The sequence below is a fragment of the Dermacentor andersoni genome, chromosome 3 (genome assembly GCF_023375885.2).
Source record: "Dermacentor andersoni chromosome 3, qqDerAnde1_hic_scaffold, whole genome shotgun sequence".
NCBI lineage: Eukaryota > Metazoa > Arthropoda > Arachnida > Ixodida > Ixodidae > Dermacentor > Dermacentor andersoni.
The window spans coordinates 133,232,237-133,238,236 of NC_092816.1; the positions used below are offsets into that span (position 1 = coordinate 133,232,237).

Below are 6,000 nucleotides of genomic sequence, written 5' to 3' on the forward strand. Positions count from 1 at the left end.
ATGCACGACGACGAAGGCGTGATAACGACGGCATGACCAGAATCAGATGGCAAAACTGCAATGACTATGATGGAACCACGGCGAAGGCATCCCAACCATGAGCACTAACCTATTGATCCAAGCGGGTAGGCAACTTTGGCCACTGTGCCGGCTTGAGAGGATATATATTGTAGTGAACAGTACTCATACAGCCCCCTCGGTGGAAGAAGAAGAGACTGGACTAGTACCATCAGGCATATAGGTTCGACAATGGTAGCCGCGGCATCAAGACAGTCACCTGATAAACAAGCGGAAATTTTCTGTGGGCATTCTGTTCGTATAAGTTGGTGACCCGGACGTGACACCACATCACAGCTGTATACGTCTACTAAGTTTCTTCTCTACGCCATGAAACCGGCCGCCCAACAACGACGTCTCAAAGAAAACGAAACGTCTTCCGTCGCCACACTAAAACCTCCCAATTTCTGGCCCTCAGACTGTGAACTATGGCTAGGCCTCATTGAGGCTCAGTTTCACCATCACCGAGTGAGATTTCAGGCGGCCAAGTACGACCATGTGATGAGTGCGCTCAAGCCAACCACTGCAGCTTTGGTCCGCTACATTTTGCTAGATTCTACGCCTATGATCAGTACGATAACCTTAAGCGGCAATTACTGCCGCGCACCACCTCAGTCGCGACGGATTCACCAGCTCCTCTCATCGGAGGAACTTGGTGAAAGAAAACCGACTGAGCTGATTCGCCACGTGACACAACTTGTAGGAACAGAAGGCCCACAAAGAATTGCCATTTATTTATTACGTGGCTGCATTGATGTCGCGGATACCATTGTCGAGCCTATGTGCCTGATGGCGGTAGTCCAGTCTCTTCTTCCACCGAGGGGGTTCTGTCAGTACTGTCCACTACAATATAGATAGATAGATAGATAGAGGTAGATAGCTAGATAGATAGATAGATCTAGATAGATAGATAGATAGATAGATAGATAGATAGATAGATAGATAGATAGATAGATAGATAGATAGATAGATAGATAGATAGATAGATAGATAGATAGATAGATAGATAGATAGATAGATAGATAGATAGATAGATAGATAGATAGATAGATAGATAAGCAGAAAACGTCTGATGTAGGCAGTGCATGATGTAGGCAAAGCAGTGCATCTTGCTGGTATGAAAAATGTAAAGGCCATGAAATGTACAAATTGCGGACGAATATTTTGATGAAACATTGTCATTCAAGAATTTGGTTTACATTTTTGTACATATCAAATGGCCAGGAAAAAATTTCAATGATGCCTTCCTTTGTTCCAAAGTATTGCGCAAGAGAAGCTGTCACCGGTCGTGCATTCTGAGTTATTGCACCGAGCTTATAGTCTCAACAGAGAGAATATATAAAACGCAAAAGTTCTGCAACTTATAAGAGGGCGAGGCAAATGAAAGTGAGCGAATGCGAATATATGACAAGCGGGGTACTTTATTTAAAAGTAGCCTCCGTGAGCACTTAGACATCTGCCCCACAGACTACCGAGTCGCGTGATTTCCGTCTTATAAAACTCCTTGGTTTGCTGCTTCAAAAAGTCTGTAACTGAATCTCTGACGTAATCGTCCGACACAAATTCAGGTTCCTGTGAGCTGTTCTTTTTCAAATGCCCCAAGATGTAGAAGTCCCAAGGCGACAAGTCTGGGCTGTATGGCGGATGTTGCCGCATTTCCCACTTGAACTTTGCCAGTTTTTCGTTAAGCACTTCAGCGACGTGGGGACGGGCATTTTCGTGGAGCAAGATGAACCGTTTCGTCAATCTTCCACGTCAGTTGTTCTTCATTCTGACACGCAGCCGATCCGGCATTTCACGATATCGGAAACGGTTGAAAGTCACTGTAGGTTTATCAATTCGATCAGTAATGGCGCCTGACGATCGGAAAAAAAGTCAACACTTTTCCGGCGGAAATGACGACCTTTGCTTTCTTTGGGGTTAGTGAATTCAAACGTTTCCACTGTAAGCTGTTTCATGCTGGTAATAGTGTTACCATGATTCGTCCCCGGTCACAATTTCAGAAAAGCAGTCGTCACATTGATGGTGATACCGGATGAGATGACCCAAGGCAGCGCCGAATCGCTTCGTCTTCTGGTGGTGGTTGAAAACGTTGGGCATATATTGCGCACACAAGAGCCGATAACCGAGATATTCATGATTGATGGTGTGAACCGAACCATGACTGATGTTCACACGCTCTGCCAGTTTTTCGATGCTTATCCTCCGTTCTTGTCTAATCAGCTCATCAACCTTTGCAATCGTGTTGGGGGTGATTGCACGGTGGCTTTGGCCCAGTCTTGCGTCGTCTTTGCAACTTTCGCGTCGTTTTTTGAGCCGTTTGATGAAAGGATTCCTAGTGGCCAATGAAATGCAATGTTCAGTGTAAAAGGAAGCCATATGGCTACTAATTTCTTTTCGGGAAACACCTTCAGCTGTCAAAAACCTCACGACACCGTTCTGTAAAACTTTTTGAGCGTCCATTATGTCACGCAACCATGGTAAACGCAGTGTATGAGAGGATTGAAAAACATCTAACTTCCCATCTGCGTGTCACTTTTGTAAATGAGAGATGCCTGTGTGCTACGCGCATGCCTTGTAGATAATCAACCGAACCATTATTGCGCGGGTGAGGTGGCTCACATTCTTTTGACTCGCCTTCGTACATTAGAAATGCGAAGTTAGAATGAAATGTACAAAGGCAAAGGTGAAGCTTGATAAAGGGCAAAAGAGTGTCACTGGAAACAAAGTTCATTGCACGTATACACAAAACCTCGCAACAAAAAATAGATCTAGGTCTCTAAGAAAAAGTCACAATATATACTGAGTCAAAAAGGCAAGTAATCATGTTGTGGAATCAGAGATACACAGATCACAGAATCCTAAGGCCAGCTCCCCCTACTCCCTCAACTCCCCCTGATAATCACGCGCGACCGAAAGCGGCGCGCTTCCTCCCCGCTTTTCTCCCCTGCGCACAGAAGACTGAGCCACCACCATCGGCTCAGCCGTTCCACCTCCCCACCCCCCTACGCTTTCACTCGCACATGGAGCATGCCGCGTGCGTTCACGATGTTATCGCCCTTGGACTTTACACGGAAGATGACGGAGACGGCGACGGAGACGGCAGCAATGTGCTTGGAGTGTCCCCATAGATCCTATCGCAGTAATATAATAAGAGCATTCGGCAACTGAAGCGAGCGTTGCGTGGCCCATTACTTACCGCAAAAGAAGAAGGAGTAAGAAAATAGAACTTTCACCATGCCACAATTCGCTGCGCCGCAACAATGTCTTCACTTTTTGTTTTCTTAAGCGGTAGCACCGAAACGAAAAAATGTGAGGGAAAGCATGTTGACCTCAGCCAAATGCCTACTTTGGGCACCTAACACTGGAATATCAAAGAAAACGTGGTACGCTTGGTTCACAGAGAACCGTACGCATACTGCTCGGTATCCTACACCGGCGAGACTAGACTTGCCAGAGAGGTTGAGCTCAAGCGAACGCGTTTCGATCCGTCGAGTGCCCACTGTAATGGCGATGAGCGACCATTGTTTCTTTTACTCATCTGGTAGCCAGACAGTGTCCAAAACTCTGCCATGCGAAAATCCACTCGGCCAGATTAAAACGAACGCGCACCGAAGTGCGCCGCGCGGTGGTCCGGGCAACACGAGAAAATTGCATGCCCACTGGCTGGCTCTCGCAGCCCGCAGGTAACGACAAGAGAATTGAACAGGTTCAATGTGTCGTCGTGAATAAAAGTAAAAGTCGAAAAATAAATAAGAACGTAGCTACCTTTGCTGGCTTTAATGTCTTCGCATAGATGCTTTGGCGCAGGTGAAAAACAAAAAGGTTGATATTCTTTTCTGTGCACAAATGAACCACCACAACGCTTCGTCTCACCCGACCTCGCTGTGTGCTTTGTCAACTTGTCTGATAGTATGTTGAACTGGCTTATCTCGTTATATGGTCTGATGTACGACTTTACAAATGTAAAGGCACCTTTGGAGTCATATGTTTATAAGAGCATTAAAACCACAGTTCTCGAATTAAAAATGTAAAGCACGACTTTCGAAATGACAATTCACCTTCCGTATCAGAAGTTTATGGGAAGTGTATACCCTTAAATTTTCGGAATCGAAAACCATGCGCTCCTCAGATTCCGTGGGACACGCGAAATCCCACGACGATTCCGCTCGCCATCGAAACGCTCTTGAAACTTTGTGCTTGGATGGGGCGCCTTGGGTTATGTGATTCCTGGTGCATGGTTATTGCCACGAAATCCAGCCAGAGTTCGCAATGATCGCGCAAGTATGTCCTTTCGAGCGTAGAAGAGAGATTCTACACGAAATCCGGAATGCTTTCCGGCGATGGGGGCTGTTTTTGCCGACGGTGCATGACAGCGCGAAAAAATTTCGGCGAGGGGGGCCTTACGCCCCATAGGCACCGCCCCTCCCCCCCCCCCCCCATCTGTGCCCCTGACCGCTGACAGTCGCTGTCAGAATGCTGGCATGGTCAAGAACTGCAGCAGCTTTGAGTGATTTCACCTTTGCACGGCCTCTCGTTTCAACCCGAACTAGGCACGCAAGGCCAGGCAATCGACTCCTCCACAGATTACCTACAACATAGGACAGGCGTGGCCGGGCACAACCGCGTCATGCGCCCCGCGGCCGGAGCACAAACGGGGACACGTGCTACCCAGCCCCCCTAAATAATCGTTCTATAAATGTACAGTAAACAAATTGAGCACGCTAAGATATGGCGAGTTCAAGAGCCCTAAATTGTGTGCATTTATTTTGAATTCTACAGCATGTAGAACATAATATACAGAGACGCACATTGATGACGCACGTCACGGCGTGGACTCGCACCATCTGAATGTTTTTCACCTCTGACAGGCTGACGCGGCCCGCAGCCTTCGCTGGGCAGTATGCAGTATGTGAGACGGAGTATAGAAATAGTCCCTCGCGGATACTCAACGTTTTCACCACTAGTTCGCAGAATTTTTGCCCTCTCGCTCACTACACGTGATTTGGTGTGCTTGTCACAGCAGCTACAGCGCACTCACCTAGTGCAGCACATCGCGTCAGGTGGTCCAGGGCTACTTTGGAGACAGCGTAAGGAACGGCGTTGGAGACCTGCCAGCAGAAGTGAGAGATATGTCGTTTGCTCAAAGTCACGATGATGATTGTTAGCTGCAGCCGCCGTATTAATAATTTTTACTTGGCGGAATACTAGAAACAACAGGTGTGCTGTTACCTTTACCATTAAAAAAGACTGCAAAGAAAGTCGCAGCTACGTCCACTCATCTTTTTCAGACGCTGACCACCTTTTTGTCAAAGGTAGTCATCAAACCGAGGTCAGCGCTGACTTATGAAATGGAGGACTTGTATGCTGCTTGAAGTCAGTGGCAGGTACACATGTTTCTCCGTATCTACGCATTGCAATGGTAGACTGCACGCTATGGAGAAAAAAAATTCTTTACTTACATTCATGAAGATATGTCGCCGCCTTTCTGATAGATCCTTCTTTAATACATCATCACTAAAATCGCGGCGGTGGCGCCCGCAGTAAATGTCTATCTAAACGACGTGCATGGCGCTTTGAACGCGTGTGCTAAAGGAACGACAGGGCACAGAACCGCACAACCGCTGCTCAGATTGTCAGCCTCACAGCTTCTGAGGTGACTAGCACAGGAGTGGACATGGGGCACGAAAGGGCGACAACGACAAGTGCAACGTTCATGGAATACCAACTAGCGTGGCCTCCTACCCGGCATCTCAACTTCCGAATCTATGCAGCATTCTTAGGGGCAATGCGATCCCCCTCCCTAACGCCCATATCCCACCTACACAGCTATACACATTCCAGCTTTACATACAACCCTGTAGCGCCAACCCGAATACCCGATCCCATATCGCAGTGGCAAAAACGCAAGTAGACACCGCTCAGCATATATGTATGGCGCTA

The 6,000-nt window shown here is 47.3% G+C and overlaps 1 long non-coding RNA gene across 1 annotated transcript in view; it reads right to left on the bottom strand.

The window, feature by feature from the left end:
* LOC140216767 (uncharacterized) overlaps positions 1 to 5,167 on the bottom strand; it is a 44,151-nt gene extending 38,984 nt beyond the window's left edge. Inside the window, exon 1 of the long non-coding RNA XR_011893454.1 lies at positions 5,099 to 5,167. This is a non-coding gene — a long non-coding RNA (uncharacterized lncRNA). The remainder of the gene's footprint in view (positions 1 to 5,098) is intronic.
* Positions 5,168 to 6,000: the final 833 nt, after the last annotated feature.